The following is an 18695-nucleotide window of genomic DNA, read 5'->3' on the forward strand; positions in this document are numbered from 1 at the left end:
GTTCTTGATGTAACTGCAATAATGTTTTTCAAATTGAAATTGTTTTGTAAGTTTTGTAACTTTACAACTTATGTGATCTTAGTGTTTTTAAGTGATCTTATAGTGTAAATGCTCTCACATTTTGTAACTTATTTAATTTTGCACCTAAAAGTGATCTTGAAGTTCAAGTGATCTTAAGAGTGTAAGATTTTTCACATTGAAATTGTTTTGTAACTTTTGTAACTTTACAAGTTTATAAGTGATCTTAAAGTTTTTAAGTGATCTTAAAGAGTCATTTTAAAAAGTAAAGTTTGATAAAACAAATATTTTTATTATACTAACGTTAACTTTTCAATAAAATATTTTTTCATTAAAACTGAATCATGTTCCATTAACACAACACAACATAGGAACAATTCCAAAAAATAAACATGTCCATGTGCAACAGTTGTCGCAGAGCCCTCAGGCATCAGTAATTGAAGTGTTCACGGATGAGCTGCTGGCGCAGGGCTCGAGCAATCGTTAAAGGAGCACGATGGACGGCCCTCCTCCGACCTTGTGCTCCGGCATCAGGCACTTGCATGCTTTCCTGATCGTCGCCATCATCCTCATCCTGCTCTTCCAAATGACTATCATCATGCACTCTCCCCTCATGTGGGTCTTCTGGTTTCACTACCAGCTCCTGCTGCCTCATGATGGCTAAGTTATGCAGCATGCAGCACACAAGTGACCCACAATCTTACGAGAGTATTGCAAGTGGCCTCCGGAATGGTCCAGGCATTGGAAATGTTGTTTCAAGATGCCAATGGTCCTCTCTATGATGCTGCACGTCGCAATGTGCGACATGTTGTATTGATGGTCAGTTTCCGTCCGTGTTATGCGTAGGGGCGTCATGAGCCAGGTGGCCAGGCCGTACCCTTTGTCTCCCAGTAGCCAGCTCTGCCCTTCTGGCTGCTGCTCAAACGTGTCAGATATAACGCTGTCGCATAGGATGAATACATAATGGGTGCTCCCAGGGTATCTCGCATCGACTGACATGATGCGCTGCTTGTCGTCACACACGAGCTGCACATTAATGGAGTGGAAACCTTTTCTATTCCTGTACTGCTTGGAATCCTCCACAGGTGCTCGCAAGGCGATGCGGGTACAATCAATGCAGCCCTGTACCTTTGGGAAGCCAGCAATCCTGGAGAAGCCTACAGCCCCATCATGTATTGCTTGGCCGGTCATTGGGTACTTAATGAAGTCTTTCCTCCACGCATACAGTTCAGACGTAACCTGGTAAACGCAGGCATGTATTGCACATTGAGAGATGGCGCACACATCTCCAGTTGTAGCTTGAAACGATACCGAGGCATAGAAGGAAAGTGCATCTGTAACCTTCACTTCAACAGACAAGACTGTCGGCATTCTGCTTCTGGGCTGTAAATCTGCTTTCAGCATATCACAGATCTCAGCGACAACTTCTCTGCGGAAACGCAGCCTTTTGGCACAATCAGCCTCGCTCCTGCCCAGGTACGAACACCTGGCACGATATTGCTAACGTGGGTAAGGTCTCATGCCCATCAGTCTATGGGCTATGACGTTCCTGGCGCGGTGAGCTCTAATCAATTCTCTCCTATGCAGTAAATTGATGGAGAACCATTGTATAATCCGTGGTGTTGATAATGCAGCACCCATACTTGAAGTACAAATTAAACTTTTTTGCTGGCTGGCTGGCTGGCTCTCCCTTCCAGTGCATTGTATGCCTCTCCTATCCCCTGGCCAAACGGCCTAAATCGTTGCAACTCGGAGGCTGCTGCTGCTGTTGCTTCAGACAGGTAGGAAAATGCAATGTATTTTTTATTTGCTTTATTTATCATTTATTATTCAGGATGGCTCTTTATTTGTAGAAGTGAAAGTGCTAAATGCTTGTAAAATTCCATAACTTCCCTTCCTCCCCCCCATATCTCCTTCCCTGTGCCTAATTTCTAAAGTGTAGGCAAGGTTTTTCTGAGCGTACAAAAATCTACACTTACTCCATTCTAAGTTAGTTTGGAGTAAGTTTTTACTGCCTAAACTTGCAAAACAGGTGTAAGTGGCCTGACACACACCCTTTTGAAAAAAAAAATCTGTTCTAAAATGAAACTATTCTAACTCACTAGAACTGGAGCAAACTAAATGCCGAGAATTGCAATTTCTAAGATGCTCCATTCTAAACTAGTTGCTCAAAAAAAAACAGGACCAACTCAGGCCGAAACTTGAGCCCTGAGATTCAGCAGAGCATCGCCACACATGCTCCATTCAGTTTTTCTGGGTCTACTGTGGGCTAACCAGCGGAGGCAGCTGATGAAATGGTGCCTTTTTTTTTTAAACCTTAATGTTGAGCCAGGAGGAGCAGGAATGCTTCTTCCAGTTCCACAACAGTACTGTGGACCACTGCTAGTCCGGATTCGCCCCCTTCCCATTTGTCTGCCTCCCTCAGAACCTATCTGCAGGACAGGTGGCCAATTTTGCAAAGTCCCCAACAACCAAGCTGCTTTGGGACACTAATTGACATCCGCAGCTTGCCTGTTTTACAGAAATGAGGGCCAAGGCTTGAGAGTCTTGGGCCGACATATTCGGGCGCGTGTTCCACTTAGCCCCAGCTTCTGGCACAAAACCAAATTCTCGGTCAGAAAGAATAGATAAGAGCAATGCAATGGATGTTGTATACATGGACTTTCAGAAGGCTTTTGATAAGGTGCCACATAAGAGACTCACTGCAAATGTCACGGCATATTGAGTCTGGGGTCAAGTAGCAGAATAGATTGAAAGATGACTACAAAACAGAAAACGGAGGATAGGAGTTAAGGAAAACTTCTCGGTCTGTCAGAAAATGGGAAGTGGTATCCAGCTGGGACCACTGTTGTTCATTATATATATGGTTTAATGATTTGCACTCAGAAATTGGAGGTATGGTGTCAAAATCTGCAGATGATACCAAATTGGGGAGTATAGCTAATAATGAGAAGGATACAAATAGGCTAGAATGGGCAGATAAATGACAAATAAAATTCAATAATGCAAAGTATGTGGTTATTCATTTGAACCGCTCCCCTGCCCTGTTCCCATTGGATGGGTTGGGTTAAAATTGGGGTCTAGATGTCTTAATCAAATTATGTTGTCATCAGTGCAGGAAAAGAGACTCATCTCGAAGTGTCATTGAAAGTTGGCCTACAGGTACAGCAGGCGGTGAAGAAGGCAAATGATATGTTGGCCTTCATAGCTAGGGGATTTGAGTATAGGAGCAGGGAGGTCTTATTGCAGTTGTACAGGGCCTTGGTGAGGCCTCACCTGGAATTTTGTGTTCAGTTTTGGTTTCCTAATCTGAGGAAGGACGTTCTTGCTATTGAGGGAGTGCAGCAAAGGTTCACCAGACTGATTCCAGGGATGGCTGGACTGACAAATGAGGAGAGACTGGATCAACTGGGCCTTTATACATTGGAGTTTAGAAGGATGAGAGGGGATCTCATAGAAACATATAAGATTCTGACGGGACTGGACAGGTTAGAAGCGGGTAGAATGTTCCCGACGTTGGGGAAGTCCAGAACCAGGGGACACAGTCTTAGGATAAGGGGTAGGTCATTTAGGACTGAGATGAGGAGAAACTTCTTTACTCAGAGAGTTGTTAACCTGTGGAATTCCCTGCCGCAGAGAGTTGTTAATGCCAGTTCATTGGATATATTCAAGAGAGAGTTAGATATGGCCCTTACGGTTAAAGGGATCAAGGGGTATGGAGAAAAAGCAGGAAAGGGGTACTGAGGGAATGATCAGCCATGATCTTATTGAATGGTGGCGTAGGCTCGAAGGGCCGAGTGGCCTACCCCTGCACCTATTTTCTATGTTTCTATGCTTCTAAGTAATATAACCTGACTGCAAGCTGAAATTTGCCAGAAGATGGCTTTCCAAGTGTTGATGTGAGAGCTGCACCTAACATATTGCAGCTATAAACAGAGACAAATATAGCACTTTCAAGCTGAACAATTGTAAAACATTACTGTTATTTGGTGAACCAAGGTTTTGATGTAACTTTTCTTAGATTATTACATTGAAGAAAATGATATGCTGAATTTCCCCACTTCACACACTGTGCGGTTAGTTTTCGTCTTCACCGCCTGGATGGTAATGCGACAGAGCAGATTGCCCGTCCATTATAGAACCCGTCCGATTTTCTTTTTATTGATTTCAATGGCGATCTACTCTGGCAGATTATCACCTAGAAAATGAAGATGCTGATTTAACCCATGTCTTCTCTGGGACAGTCAGCAGTGTATTTTCTGCTGGTAGTATCCAGAGTCTGGATTTTCATCTGAGCAGGTGGTAGTGAATTACTGGTACCCATAAATCTGTCTATTTACCGTGAAGGTAATTTCCATTATCAGTGCTACTTGATAGATTACATTATTTAAATAACTACCTCTGTGTTCTGCAGTGTTAACAATAGATACATGGCTTGAAAAGACAGGGTTGAGAAACTCGGAACCAGCTGTTAGTTGTTTAAAATGGTTAGTGTACCTGGTTCAGTGCTGGGACAGCTATTTGTGCTAACCTTCCCCTGCTACCAGACAGACCTAATTGCTGTATTCCTGGCCATGACTGGGAATAAGATTTAAGTTCACAGAATCATAGAATGGTTACAGCACGGAAGGCGGCCATTGGCCTATCAAGCCTGTGCTGGCTCTCTGCAAAAGCACCTTAGTTGGTCCCACTCCCCTGCCCTTTCACCGTAACTCTGCAATTTTTTTTCTTTCGGGTACATATCCAACTCTCTTTTGAAAGCCGCAATTGAGTCTGCCTCCACCACGCTTTCAGGCAGTGCATTCCAGATCCTAACCATTCGCTGTGTAAAAAACCTGGGTGTATAAGCCTAGAAGATCATTCATCAATATATCCAGGAAGGTATGTGTCAGAAAGCCTGTGTTCTGTGGGCACAAGTTTCTGGAGCTACTAGTTGCACATAGATGCTCTGCACTGTGGAGAAGCCCTCTCGGCCGCACATCTTTGAAAGTCTTTGCAGGGTATTCAGGTGGTTCTCCTGCTCTTCAAGCATTTGTCTTTTCATGGCATGATCTTGACACCATTATCCAAATGCTTAACAGCCAGGCCTGATATCTCCTAATTCTCTGTTCAGGTACATCCTGCTCCACCTCCAATACCTCCTCTACAAGTGATAGGATTCATGACGGAGTGCCGCAGTTTCTGCAAGTACTGCCAGATGTGGAAGGTTCTGACATTGTTTCCTTCTCTCTTTCTGCAACATCTTGCTTTTAGCTAGTTAAGCAGAATGAAAAATGTAATGGGTTTCCCGCTGTCCATTTTTTCCTTCCTATTAGGCTCATGTATGCGTCTCCTCAGAGTACAAACCTCAAAAAAATGACCTCCTTTAAAACACATATTGTTCTTTTACATTAAGAAACATAAAGCCAGTTTTTGGGCTACAGCTGGGAATGTACCAATCTGGCCGTTCTTGGGCGAGGGCTATGTTGAGAGTGGGGAGACGGCACCAGCTCTCTGAAAAAGCCATGATGCTAATGCAATCATCCATAATAAGGTTCCAAAGATGGTAGAACTGATCTAAATGATTTTGGTCCTAATATGTCTTACCTTATTATTTTTATTAGTAAATGGATGTGCAAGATTGTTGGGCAGAATTCCTGTCATGCTTATTTTAAGCCCAGGTGAAGAGTGGGTACAAACATGAATACTGACTCACTCGATGTCTTCTATGACTGATGATTTCACTATTTGAATTTGATAGTTATTTTCTGTGAATTTATTTTGTTTATAAGTATCTTTGGGTGAGCCATCCATCCATTAAAATTTAATGTGTCTCTCCTCTTTAAGGGGAATCTCTTGGTTTTTTTCTGCTCAATCTAACACTAGATTACATTTTATAGGATACAAAACAGACCAAAAAATGGATGAACATACATTTATTCTAGAACTGTAGTCCTTCACTGCTCGAATAAACTAACCATAAATAGCATCATCTGACACGGATACACCTTTTATACTCAACAAAACTAAAAACTAGTTCCTACTTCCTGTGAGTTTTACAGTGGCTATCACCAGTTTCAAATCACTACATCTACTGCTGTAGACTGATCATTCTGATTCATGATAATCAGCTGATGTACCAAATAAAAAAAGTTCCCATTAAACACATAGCCACAGCTGCTGAATAATATTTATGGAAGCAGCCACGTGTGAATGGAAGAGATAAAATTTATTCACATTATATAAAAATAATGGATATATCATGTGCATTATGAAACACACATCATTCAAGCTGTCGTTTCATTAAAATTAATTTATAGTGCAAGTGGCTTCCCTCAGGTATCATATCTAAACTTTGAATAGGGTCAGTATTGTCACAGTTATTCAGTGCAGTGCAACTACCAGATGAAGGCACTCTGGGAAAAGAAGGGTGGAATACTTCATTGATCACAATACTCTTCGTTATTATAATCTCTTTAATTCAATTTTTAAATTGGACATGAGTTAACTGATTAAAGATGATTCCTAGGTCCTTACTCAATGATGCGGTTCAAAGCTAATGCACTTACAGTTTAATTATTTTTTTTGGATTCATGCAGGCAAACGGAATGAGAAGATTGCCAGTCCTCAGACTAAATATACAATTAACAGCATGTGGAGCAAGATGCATATAAAATGATGTAATCTGTCGATTAGAAGCTACTTTTTACTTCATTTATTTCTTACAGCTCTTGAACAAACTCATATATTAACTATTCTTGGTGAAAATTACACTACTTTACAAAAAGCACGTTAATTTGAGTACAATTTGGAACAAAATTGTAAAAATCTGAAGAAAGCAATGAATTGAGATTTTTGTGCATTAAATTCTTGAGTGTTTCTAGACAGACATTTTAAGAACATAAGAACACAAGAAAGAGGAACAGGAGTAGGCCATACGGCCCCTCGAGCCTGCTCCGCCATTCAATAAGATCATGGCTGATCTGATCATGGACTCAGCTCCACTTCCCCACCCGCTCCCCATAACCCCTTATCCCCTTATCGTTTAAGAAACTGTCTACTTCTGACTTAAATTTATTCAATGTCCCAGCTTCCACAGCTCTCTGAGGCAGCGAATTCCACAGATTTACAACCCTCTGAGAGAAAGAAATTTCTCTTCATCTCTGTTTTAAATGGGCGGCCCCTTATTCTAAGATCATGCCCTCTAGTTCTAGTCTCCCCCATCAGCTCTCTGCATCCACCTCGTCAAGCCCCCTCATAATCTCATATGTTTCAATAAGATCATCTCCCATTCTTCTGAATTCCAATGAGTAGAGGCCCAACCTACTCAACCTTTCCTCATAAGTCAACCCCCTCATCCCCGGAATCAACCTAGTGAACTGCCTCCAAAGCAAGTATATCCTTTCGTAAATATGGAAACCAAAACTGCACACAGTATTCCAGGTGTGACCTCATTAATACCTTACATAGCTGTAGCAAGACTTCCCTGCTTTTATACTCCATCCCCTTTCCAATAAAGGTCAAGATACCATTGGCCTTCCTGATCACTTGCTGTACCGACATACTATCCTTTTGTGTTTCATGCACAAGTACCCCCAGGTCCCGATGTACTGCGGCACTTTGCAATCTTTCTCCATTTAAATAACAACTTGATTTTTCTGCCAAAGTGCATGACCTCACACTTTCTGACATTATACTCCATCTGCCAAATTTTTGCCGACTCACTTAGGCTGTCTATGTCCTTTTGCTGATTTTTTGTGTCCTCCTCACACATTGCTTTTCCTCCCATCTTTGTGTCATCAGCAAACTTGGCTACGTTACACTCAGTCCCTTCTTCCAAGTTGTTAATATAGATAGTAAATAGTTGGGGTCCCAGCACTGATCCCTGCGGCACCCCACTAGTTACTGGTTGCCAACCCGAGAATGAACCTTTATCCCAATTTTCTGTTCTCTGTTTGTTGGCCAATCCTCTATCCATGCTAATATATTACCCCCAACCCCATGAACTTTTATCTTGTGCAGTAACCTGAAATATATCCATTACAAGTACCAGGTACTTTCAATTCAGAGAAATGTTATGAATAGTGAAGTGCAGCATATGAAAAAGCCAAAATGGCACTGCTCTCGTGAGCCACAAGGAAACTGACATTATTTTACAATAAGTATTATTGCAGAGAGACCAAGCATGACATGGAAAAGTTATTTTGGATTTTCATCCCTGGATGAGGATTTTTTTCCCTCAGGGGATCATCAGGGGATATATTTTGCTCAGTATGCAAAGCTGTAAAGTTAAAGAAAAACCTGTGTGTAAAACACATTTACAGACAGTGCAGAATATACAGAATGTAATCACTGTAGCCCCAAGTTAGCTTGCCATGTGAATTAAAATAACAAAGGCTTTAAAATCAAATGTCAGGAATGGTAAAGAATGAGTATGTGGAAAAGTCATCTTTGTCACCTGCATCCACATACTTATACACATTCATATAGACAGAGAAGGTTGCTGAAGTAGTATTGTTGATCTGATACTCTTTTTAACCAGGTTCCCAGATGTTTAAGATTGCTATTATAGCCATACGGAAGAAAATATGCAGAATAACCTTGCAACTGCAAGTGGTTTGGGAACAGTGATGAAACCACTAACAAAATATAAATCAAAATCATGGAAAACCTCACTTGCGAGGACTGTTATTCTGTACAGCTTCATATAGCCAACATATCGACACACAACTGAGGATTATGTTTTTGAGCTTCTCAATTGAATCCAGTTGGAAAAGGCTCATTCACAGACTCCTGAATTAGACTGCATAATTCTCAGATTATTTTTAAAATGTAATAAATCTTTAAAAACAGATTAAGTCTGTGCAGATCTCCATTCTGTGCACTCATTCATAAAATCAAATCAAAGTAGATGGGGAAATCATGAAGCAGTTTTTTGGTATATAATGTACAGAGTGAAAAGAAAATGACATTAACATGTACTCATTTGGTCTGCAGGTGCTGTCTTTGATGATTACTTGCATGAAGTTTACATTCAGAGAGCTAATTTCTCAATGTGCACATGTCTGCATACTCATAGATACATCTTAAAAGATGGCTCCTCTATGAACTTTAAATAAACTATGAATAAAGGTACAACAGTTATCATGGGCGGCTTTAATCTACATATAGATTGGGCTAACCAAACTGGTAACAATGCGGTGGAGGAGGATTTCCTGGAGTGTATTAGCGATAGTTTTCTAGACCAATATGTCGAGGAACCAACGAGAGGGCTGGCCATCCTAGACTGTGTGATGTGTAATGAGAAAGCACTAATTAGCAATCTTGTTGTGCGAGGCCCCTTGGGGAAGAGTGACCATAATATGGTAGAATTCTTTATTAAGATCGAGAGTGACACTGTTAATTCAGAGACTAGGGTCTTGAACTTAAGGAAAGGTAACTTCGATGGTACGAGACGTGAATTAGCTAGAATAGACTGGTGATTGATACTTAAAGGGTTGCCGGTGGATAGGCAATGGCAAACATTTAAAGATCATGGCACCGTGGCTGGCTCTGTTGCACAGGAGGGCAGGAAAAAGAGTGGGCGAGCGATAGTGATAGGGGATTCAATTGTAAGGGGAATAGATAGGCGTTTCTGCAGCCGCAACCGAGACTCCAGGATGGTATGTTGCCTCCCTGGTGCAAGGGTCAAGGATGTCTCGGAGCGGGTGCAGGACTTTCTAAAAAGGGAGGGAGAACAGCCAGTTGTCGTGGTGCACGTTGGTACCAATGACATAGGTAAAAAAAGGGATGAGTTCCTACGAAATGAATTTAAGGAGCTAGGAGCTAAATTAAAAAGTAGGACCTCAAAAGTAGTAATCTCGGGATTGCTACCAGTGCCACGTGCTAGTCAGAGTAGGAATCGCAGGATAGCTCAGATGAATACGTGGCTTGAGCAATGGTGCAGCAGGGAGGGATTCAAATTCCTGGGGCATTGGAACCGGTTCTGGGGGAGGTGGGACCAGTACAATCCGGACGGTCTGCACCTGGGCAGAATCGGCACCAATGTCCTCGGGGGAGTGTTTGCTAGTGCTGTTGGGGAGGAGTTAAACTAATATGGCAGGGGGATGGGAACCAATGCAGGGAGATAGAGGGAAACAAAAAGGAGGCAAAAACAAAAGACAGAAAGGAGATGAGGAAAAGTGGAGGGCAGAGAAACCCAAGGCAAAGAACAAAAAGGGCCATTGTACAACAAAATTCTAAAAGGACAGAGGGTGTTAAAAAAACAAGCCTAAAGGCTTTGTGTCTTAATGCAAGGAGTATCCGCAATAAGGTGGATGAATTAACTGTGCAAATAGATGTTAACAAATATGATGTGATTGGGATTACGGAGACGTGGCTCCAGGATGATCAGGGCTGGGAACTCAACATCCAGGGGTATTCAACATTCAGGAAGGATAGAATAAAAGGAAAAGGAGGTGGGGTAGCATTGCTGGTTAAGGAGGAGATGAAGGCAATGGTTAGGAAGGACATTAGCTTGGATGATGTGGAATCTACATGGGTAGAGCTGCAGAACACCAAAGGGCAAAAAACGTTAGTGGGAGTTGTGTACAGACTTCCAAACAGTAGTAGTGATGTTGGGGAGGGCATCAAACATGAAATTAGGGGTGCGTGCAATAAAGGTGCAGCAGTTATAATGGGTGACTTTAATATGCACATAGATTGGGCTAACCAAACTGGAAGCAATACGGTGGAGGAGGATTTCCTGGAGTGCATAAGGGATGGTTTTTTAGACCAATATGTCGAGGAACCAACTAGGGGGGAGGCCATCTTAGACTGGGTGTTATGTAATGAGAGAGGATTAATTAGCAATCATGTTGTGCGAGGCCCCTTGGGGAAGAGTGACCATAATATGGTGGAATTCTGCATTGGGATGGAGAATGAAACAGTTAATTCAGAGACCATGGTCCAGAACTTAAAGAAGGCTAACTTTGAAGGTATGAGGCGTGAATTGGCTGGGATGGATTGGCGAATGATACTTAAGGGGTTGACTGTGGATGGGCAATGGCAGACATTTAGAGACCGCATGGATGAACTACAACAATTGTACATTCCTGTCTGGCATAAAAATAAAAAAGGGAAGGTGGCTCAACCGTGGCTATCAAGGGAAATCAGGGATAGTATTAAAGCCAAGGAAGTGGCATACAAATTGGCCAGAAATAGCAGTGAACCTGGGGACTGGGAGAAATTTAGAACTCAGCAGAGGAGGACAAAGGGTTTGATTAGGGCAGGGAAAATGGAGTATGAGAAGAAGCTTGCAGGGAACATTAAGACGGATTGCAAAAGTTTCGATAGATATGTAAAGAGAAAAAGGTTAGTAAAGACAAACGTAGGTCCGCTGCAGTCAGAATCAGGGGAAGTCATAACGGGGAACAAAGAAATGGCGGACCAATTGAACAAGTACTTTGGTTCGGTATTCACGAAGGAGGACACGAACAACCTTCCGGTTATAAAAGGGGTCGGGGGGGTCTAGTAAGGAGGAGGAACTGAGGGAAATCCTTATTAGCCGGGAAATTGTGTTGGGGAAATTGATGGGATTGAAGGCCGATAAATCCCCAGGGCCTGATGGACTGCATCCCAGAGTACTTAAGGAGGTGGCCTTGGAAATAGTGGATGCGTTGACAGTCATTTTCCAACATTCCATTGACTCTGGATCAGTTCCTATGGAGTGGAGGGTAGCCAATGTAACCCCACTTTTTAAAAAAGGAGGGAGAGAGAAAACAGGGAATTATAGACCGGTCAGCCTGACATCGGTAGTGGGTAAAATGATGGAATCAATTATTAAGGATGTCATAGCAGTGCATTTGGAAAGAGGTGACATGATAGGTCCAAGTCAGCATGGATTTGTGAAAGGGAAATCATGCTTGACAAATCTTCTGGAATTTTTTGAGGATGTTTCCAGTAGAGTGGATAAGGGAGAACCAGTTGATGTGGTATATTTGGACTTTCAGAAGGCGTTCGACAAGGTCCCACACAAGAGATTGATGTGCAAAGTTAGAGTTCATGGGATTGGGGGTAGTGTACTGACATGGATTGAGAACTGGTTGTCAGACAGGAAGCAAAGAGTAGGAGTAAATGGGTACTTTTCAGAATGGCAGGCAGTGACTAGTGGGGTACCGCAAGGTTCTGTGCTGGGGCCCCAGCTGTTTACACTGTACATTAATGATTTAGATGAGGGGATTAAATGTAGTATCTCCAAATTTGCGGATGACACTAAGTTGGGTGGCAGTGTGAGCTGCGAGGAGGATGCTGTGAGGCTGCAGAGCGACTTGGATAGGTTAGGTGAGTGGGCAAATGCATGGCAGATGAAGTATAATGTGGATAAATGTGAGGTTATCCACTTTGGTGGTAAAAACAGAGAGACAGACTATTATCTGAATGGTGACAGATTAGGAAAAGGGGAGGTGCAAAGAGACCTGGGTGTCATGGTACATCAGTCATTGAAGGTTGGCATGCAGGTGCAGCAGGCGGTTAAGAAAGCAAATGGCATGTTGGCCTTCATAGCAAGGGGATTTGAGTACGGGGCAGGGAGGTGTTGCTACAGTTGTACAGGGCATTGGTGAGGCCACACCTGGAGTATTGTGTACAGTTTTGGTCTCCTAACCTGAGGAAGGACATTCTTGCTATTGAGGGAGTGCAGCGAAGGTTCACCAGACTGATTCCCGGGATGGCGGGACTGACCTATCAAGAAAGACTGGATCAACTGGGCTTGTATTCACTGGAGTTCAGAAGAATGAGAGGGGACCTCATAGAAACATTTAAAATTCTGACGGGGTTAGACAGGTTAGATGCAGGAAGAATGTTCCCAATGTTGGGGAAGTCCAGAACCAGAGGTCACAGTCTAAGGATAAGGGGTAAGCCATTTAGGACCGAGATGCGGAGGAACTTCTTCACCCAGAGAGTGGTGAACCTGTGGAATTCTCTACCACAGAAAGTTGTTGAGGCCAATTCACTAAATATATTCAAAAAGGAGTTAGATGAGGTCCTTACTACTAGGGGGATCAAGGGGTATGGTGAGAAAGCAGGAATGGGGTACTGAAGTTGAATGTTCAGCCATGAACTCATTGAATGGCGGTGCAGGCTAGAAGGGCCGAATGGCCTACTCCTGCACCTATTTTCTATGTTTCTATGTTTCTATCACATGGATGAACTTCAACAATTGTACATCCCTGTCTGGAGTAAAAATAAAACGGAAAGGTGGCTCAACCGTGGCTAACAAAGGAAATTAAGGATAGTGTTAAATCCAAGGAAGAGGCATATAAATTGGCCAGAAAAAGCAGCAAACCGGAGGACTGGGAGAAATTTAGAATCAGCAGAGGAGGACAAAGGATCTAATTATGAGGGGGAAAATAGAGTATGAGAGGAAACTTGCTAGGAACATAAAAACTGACTGCAAAAGCTTCTATAGTTTTGTGAAGAGAAAAAGATTAGTTAAGACAAATGTAGGTCCCTTGCAGTCAGATTCAGGTGAATTGATAATGGGGAACAAAGAAACGGCAGACCAGTTGAACAAATACTTTGGTTCTGTCTTCACAAAGGAAGACATAAATAACCTTCCGGAAATACTAGGGGACCGAGGGTCTAGTGAGAAGGAGGAACTGAAGGAAATCCTTCTTAGGCGAGAAATTGTGTTAGGGAAATTGATGGGATTGAAGGCCGGTAAATCCCTGGGGCCCGATGGTCTGCATCCCAGAGTACTTAAGGAAGTGACCCTAGAAATAGTGGATGCATTGGTGATCATTTTCCAACGTCTATCAACTCTGGATCAGTTCCTATGGATCAGTAGCTAATGTAACCCCACTTTTCAAAAAAGGGAGAGAGAAAACAGCTAATTATAGACCGGTTAGCCTGACATCAGTGGAGGGGAAAATGTTGGAATCAATTATTAAAGATGAAAGAGCAGCGCATTTGGAAAGCAGTGACAGGATCGGTCCAAGTCAGCATGGATTTATGCTTGCCAACTCTTCTAGAATTTTTTGAGGATGTAACTAGTAGAGTGGACAAGGGAGAACCAGTGGATGTGGTGTATTTGGACTTTCAAAAGGCTTTTGACGAAGTCCCACACAAGAGATTGGTGTGCAAAATTAAAGCACATGGTATTGGGGGTAATGTACTGACGTGGATAGAGAACTGGTTGGCAGACAGGAAGTAGAGAGTCAGGATAAACGGGTCCTTTTCAGAATGGCAGGCAGTGACTAGTGGGGTGCCGCAGGACTCAGAGCTGGGACCCTAACTCGTTACAATATACATTAATGATTTAGATGAAAGAATTAGTGTAATATCTCCAAGTTTGTGGATGACACTAAGCTGGGTGGCGACGTGAGCCGTGAGGAGGATGCTAAGAGGCTGCAGGGTGACTTGGACAGATTAGGTGAGTGGGCAAATGCATGGCAGATGCAGTATAATGTGGATAAATGTGAGGTTATCCACTTTGGTGGCAAAAACACGAAGGCAGAATATTATCTGAATGTCAGCAGATTAGGAAAAGGGGAGGTGCAACGAGACCTGGGTGTCATGGTTCATCAGTCATTGAAAATTGGCATGCAGGTACAGTGGCGGTGAAGAAGGCAAATGGTATGTTGGCCTTCATAGCTAGGGGATTTCAGTATAGGAGCAGGGAGGTCTTACTGCAGTTGTACAGGGCCTTCGTGAGGCCTCACCTGGAATATTATGTTCAGTTTTGGTCTCCTAATCTGAGGAAGTGCAGCGAAGGTTCACCAGATTGACATATGAGGAGAAACTGGATCGACTGGGCCTGTACATTTAATTCAGAGACCATGGTCCAGAACTTAAAGAAGGCTAACTTTGAAGGTATGAGGCGTGAATTGGCTGAGATGGATTGGCGAATGATACTTAAGGGGTTGACTGTGGATGGGCAATGGCAGACATTTAGAGACCGCATGGATGAACTACAACAATTGTACATTCCTGTCTGGCATAGAAATAAAAAAGGGAAGGTGGCTCAACCGTGGCTATCAAGGGAAATCAGGGATAGTATTAAAGCCAAGGAAGTGGCATACAAATTGGCCAGAAATAGCAGCGAACCTGGGGACTGGGAGAAATTTAGAACTCAGCAGAGGAGGACAAAGGGTTTGATTGGGGCAGGGAAAATGGAGTATGAGAAGAAGCTTGCAGGGAACATTAAGACGGATTGCAAAAGTTTCTATAGATATGTAAAGAGAAAAAGGTTAGTAAAGACAAATGTAGGTCCCCTGCAGTCAGAATCAGGGGAAGTCATAACGGGGAACAAAGAAATGGCGGACCAATTGAACAAGTACTTTGGTTCGGTATTCACGAAGGAGGACACGAACAACCTTCCGGTTATAAAAGGGGTCGGGGGGTCTAGTAAGGAGGAGGAACTGAGGGAAATCCTTATTAGCCGGGAAATTGTGTTGGGGAAATTGATGGGATTGAAGGCCGATAAATCCCCAGGGTCTGATGGACTGCATCCCAGAGTACTTAAGGAGGTGGCCTTGGAAATAGTGGATGCGTTGACAGTCATTTTCCAACATTCCATTGACTCTGGATCAGTTCCTATGGAGTGGAGGGTAGCCAATGTAACCCCACTTTTTAAAAAAGGAGGGAGAGAGAAAACAGGGAATTATAGACCGGTCAGCCTGACATCGGTAGTGGGTAAAATGATGGAATCAATTATTAAGGATGTCATAGCAGTGCATTTGGAAAGAGGTGACATGATAGGTCCAAGTCAGCATGGATTTGTGAAAGGGAAATCATGCTTGACCAATCTTCTGGAATTTTTTGAGGATGTTTCCAGTAGAGTGGATAAGGGAGAACCAGTTGATGTGGTATATTTGGACTTTCAGAAGGCGTTCGACAAGGTCCCACACAAGAGATTGATGTGCAAAGTTAGAGCACATGGGATTGGGGGTAGTGTACTGACATGGATTGAGAACTGGTTGTCAGACAGGAAGCAAAGAGTAGGAGTAAATGGGTACTTTTCAGAATGGCAGGCAGTGACTAGTGGGGTACCGCAAGGTTCTGTGCTGGGGCCCCAGCTGTTTACACTGTATATTAATGATTTAGATGAGGGGATTAAATGTAGTATCTCCAAATTTGCGGATGACACTAAGTTGGGTGGCAGTGTGAGCTGCGAGGAGGATGCTGTGAGGCTGCAGAGCGACTTGGATAGGTTAGGTGAGTGGGCAAATGCATGGCAGATGAAGTATAATGTGGATAAATGTGAGGTTATCCACTTTGGTGGTAAAAACAGAGAGACAGACTATTATCTGAATGGTGACAGATTAGGAAAAGGGGAGGTGCAAAGAGACCTGGGTGTCATGGTACATCAGTCATTGAAGGTTGGCATGCAGGTGCAGCAGGCGGTTAAGAAAGCAAATGGCATGTTGGCCTTCATAGCAAGGGGATTTGAGTACAGGGGCAGGGAGGTGTTGCTACAGTTGTACAGGGCATTGGTGAGGCCACACCTGGAGTATTGTGTACAGTTTTGGTCTCCTAACCTGAGGAAGGACATTCTTGCTATTGAGGGAGTGCAGCGAAGGTTCACCAGACTGATTCCCGGGATGGCGGGACTGACCTATCAAGAAAGACTGGATCAACTGGGCTTGTATTCACTGGAGTTCAGAAGAATGAGAGGGGACCTCATAGAAACATATAAAATTCTGACGGGGTTAGACAGGTTAGATGCAGGAAGAATGTTCCCAATGTTGGGGAAGTCCAGAACCAGGGGTCACAGTCTAAGGATAAGGGGTAAGCCATTTAGGACCGAGATGCGGAGGAACTTCTTCACCCAGAGAGTGGTGAACCTGTGGAATTCTCTACCACAGAAAGTTGTTGAGGCCAATTCACTAAATATATTCAAAAAGGAGTTAGATGAGGTCCTTACTGCTAGGGGGATCAAGGGGTATGGCGAGAAAGCAGGAATGGGGTACTGAAGTTGAATATTCAGCCATGAACTCATTGAATGGCGGTGCAGGCTAGAAGGGCCGAATGGCCTACTCCTGCATCTATTTTCTATGTTTCTATGTTTCCATGTATTCACTGGACTTTAGAAGGATGAGAGGGGATCTCATAGAAACATATAAAATTCTGATGGGACTGGACAGGTTAGATGCTGGAAGAATGTTCCCGATGTTGGGGAAGTCCAGAACCAGGGACACAGTCTAAGGATAAGGATAAGATTTAAGACTGCGATGAGGAGAAAGATCAGAGAGTTGTTAACCTGTGGTATTCTCTACCACAGAGAGTTGTTGATGCCAGTTCATTGGATATATTCAAGAGGGAGTTAGATATGGCCCTTGCGGCTAAAGGGATCAAAGGGTATGGAGAGAAAGCAGGAAAGGGGTACTGAGGTGAACGATCAGCCATGATCTGATTGAATGGTGGTGCAGGCTCGAAGGGCCAAATGACCTACTCCTGCACCTATTTTCTATGTTTGTATGGAAACTACTGAATATCAGTAGTAATTAATGTACTATCCGAGCTGGGGGGAGAAATTCACTATCGCACTGTTTGGGGCGCTAATTTTTAAAAGTTTGAAAAGTTAGCTCTCGGCGCTAAAGATTTCAAACTTTTAAACAATTCACCATTTGTGCTCCAAGAAGGAAGTGGAACGCTAAATCAAACGCTCCACTTCCTTCTTGGAGTGCAATTGGCAGCAGGCGGGGCGGTGAGTGGAGCAGTGCTGCACACTGGGCCGTGCAGCGCTGCCGTGTTTAAAGGCTCCTTCCCTCCCTTAAAGGGAAGCCCCATTGCTGCAGGCTCTGCAAAATAAAAAGTACCTATCTGGATCACCAAGGCAGTCATGCTCCCGCGCGATCAGCCCGTCACACAAGCGAAGTGCCAGGCTGATCGATAGCGGGCAGAATCCCACGGAAATTACTTACCTCGGCCACCTCGCCTTTAATCATCGCCCCCGAAGCGGCCAGCCACCTGATACACGCCTCCTGCAGCTGCCGCTGTTTTTATCCGGTGCTGCTGCAGGGGGCAAAAGTACATTTCTGGTCCAGGGCGCTATCGAGGCGATGCGCACCGTGATGACATCACAAATCTCTGGACGAAGGCGATTGGGCCGCAACACCATAGCGCTGCTACAAAACTCCCACCAAATATGGCAGGAGTTAATGTCAGCATCGTATCCGCTCGCAAATCTATTTAACACCTTCCGTTATCGCCTCCCGGGGTGGTGGGGGGGTGATAACGGGGCGCTAACGATTTACCGACCTGGCTCAGCGAGATGAATGACTCCCGCTAACTTGGGCGAGAGATTTGCGGCAGAGGCAGTAGGACGTTGCGCCACGATCTCCTGTGCCCGGAGATTGATTGTGACATCATTGCCGTGTGCATCGCCTCTGTAGCTCCCTGGACCCAAACTTTGGTTCCGTCCCCTATAGCATCGCTGGGCAAAAACACCGACAGCTGCAGGAGGCATTGTTCAGGAGGCTGGGCGCTTCGGGGGCACAAGTTAAAGGGGATAATGGTGCAGTGAGTATAAAATTTTTGCAATGTATTATTCCAATTTTTCCTATTTAACTCTTAGGTCGCGATCGATCAGTCCAGCAATCTGCTGGAGTGCAAGGAGCTGAACGGACTGGATCGCGGCTGCCGTCGGGGACCAACTAACTGGTCCCAATGCAGAACCTGCAGCGATAGGCCTTCCTTTTAACGGAGGGAAGGGGCCT

The 18695-nt window shown here is 43.8% G+C and overlaps 1 protein-coding gene across 1 annotated transcript in view; it reads right to left on the reverse strand.

Moving 5' to 3' along the window:
* Positions 1 to 18695, reverse strand: part of LOC139266239 (inactive N-acetylated-alpha-linked acidic dipeptidase-like protein 2) — a 795403-nt gene that overhangs the window by 80870 nt on the left and 695838 nt on the right. The gene's annotated exons all lie outside the window — the stretch shown is intronic.

Source organism: Pristiophorus japonicus, chromosome 6 (assembly GCF_044704955.1).
Source record: "Pristiophorus japonicus isolate sPriJap1 chromosome 6, sPriJap1.hap1, whole genome shotgun sequence".
Taxonomy (NCBI): Eukaryota; Metazoa; Chordata; class Chondrichthyes; family Pristiophoridae; genus Pristiophorus; species Pristiophorus japonicus.